The following is a 1,811-nucleotide window of genomic DNA, read 5'->3' on the forward strand; positions in this document are numbered from 1 at the left end:
CAATTGAAATGGCCTTGCCATAAACCACATCATTTAATGAAAAAGTACAACTATTGTCCTTAATCATAAAACAAAAGCCTTCCACATCTAACGCGGAAATAGAGATGATGTTCTTGGTTAAAGTTGGTACAAAATAACACTTATTTAAATACAACTCTAGACCGCTAGTTAAAGTGAGCACATAGGTCCCCACGGAAACGGCCGCTACTCTAGCTCCATTGCCCATGCGGAGATCCACATCACCTTTTGCTAGTGCTCGCACGTCCCTTAAACCCTGCAAATTATTACAAAGATGAGAGCCACATCCGGTATCAAGTACCCAAGTAGAAGTGCAAGCATAATTAACGTCTATCACATAGAGAGAGGAAATCATACCAATAGGCGTCATACGCCCTTCCTTGAGATCCTCCAAATATTTGGGACAACTCCACCTATAATGCCCCTTCCCATTACAATGGAAACATTCGGCCTCGGAGAGTTTGAAACTTTTTGCCTTGGGATTGACATTCACAACGGCCTTCCCCTTTCCCTTGTCACGTTTCTTTGATGATTTCTTGAATTGGGACTTTTCCTTCCCTTTTCCTTTCTTAACTTCAAGGGACATGTTCTTTAATTTCATGGTTAAAACATCCCCTTTGTCACTCCCACTAGCTTCCATATCCCTCTCCGCTTGGGTGAGGAGTGCATGAATTTCATGATAACTCTTATCCATGCCATTCAGGTTGTAGTTTACCCTAAAGTGGGCAAACTTGGTGGGAAGTGAGTGGAGGATACGATCCACCACAAGTGTCTTAGAAATCTTATACCCTAGACGCTCTAGGATGTTGACATATTCGACCATTTTGAGTACATGGGGACCAACCTTTTGGCCCCTCTCTAGCTTAGCTTCAAAGAAGCGTGTCGCCGCATCGTATTGACGGACTTTAGGTGTTTGTGAAAACATAGTAATCATACGAGTGAATATCTCGTACGCATTTAAAGAAATGCATGATAGCTTGAGCTTTGGGGACATCGACCATATCAACACATTTTTGATATCATTCGACATCCTCACATGGTCATCATAGGCGGTCCGCACCGCCGATGAAGCCCTTGGGCCGGGCTCGATGGGAGGAGCATCGGTCAAGTAAGTGAGCACAATGTCGGACAACGCGGAACTTTTGATGTTGGATTCCCATTCAAGAAAGTTACTACCCGTCGTGAGGTGTCAAAAATAATATTTATAAACTCCAACTACAACTATAGCTAGCGGCAGTCGGGTCGAACCACAGAGAGGCAGACGTAATTTCTAGTTGTTTAAATTCGGTCTAAGGTAACAATAAGGTGGGGGTTTGATTGGATTTGGTCTACAACTAATGAGAAATAAAATAAAGTGAACTAAGCAAATGGATGAAATCAAGTATAAAAAGAGGTACTAGGATGGTTGGTTCATTATAGTTTCGGCGGCAACATACTAAACAGGTCCAAACCGAACACATGTGAGGCGGGAAACAAGAGGTCCTCTCGGTCCACTCTTAACAGATAGCATCTTTCGATCTCGCTATAGGTCCCTAATATGACTAATACTGACTCTCGTCCTGAAAAGTGACTAATAATCTAAACTTTACCTATCTTTTGATCTCAAATGTAGATTTAGTCATTTCAATTGGTGATCTAACAACTTTCCCTATCTTTCGATCTAATGGGTCAGTCATAAATTAAGCATCTAACTGGTCGCATGCATTCGATTCGTTAAATACAAAATTAAAATCAATTAAAACGAAAGGAAACCTCACGTGGTCAGTCGATCGACCAGGTATGGTAGTCGATCG

This window comes from Silene latifolia, chromosome X, assembly GCF_048544455.1.
Source record: "Silene latifolia isolate original U9 population chromosome X, ASM4854445v1, whole genome shotgun sequence".
Taxonomy (NCBI): domain Eukaryota; kingdom Viridiplantae; phylum Streptophyta; class Magnoliopsida; order Caryophyllales; family Caryophyllaceae; genus Silene; species Silene latifolia.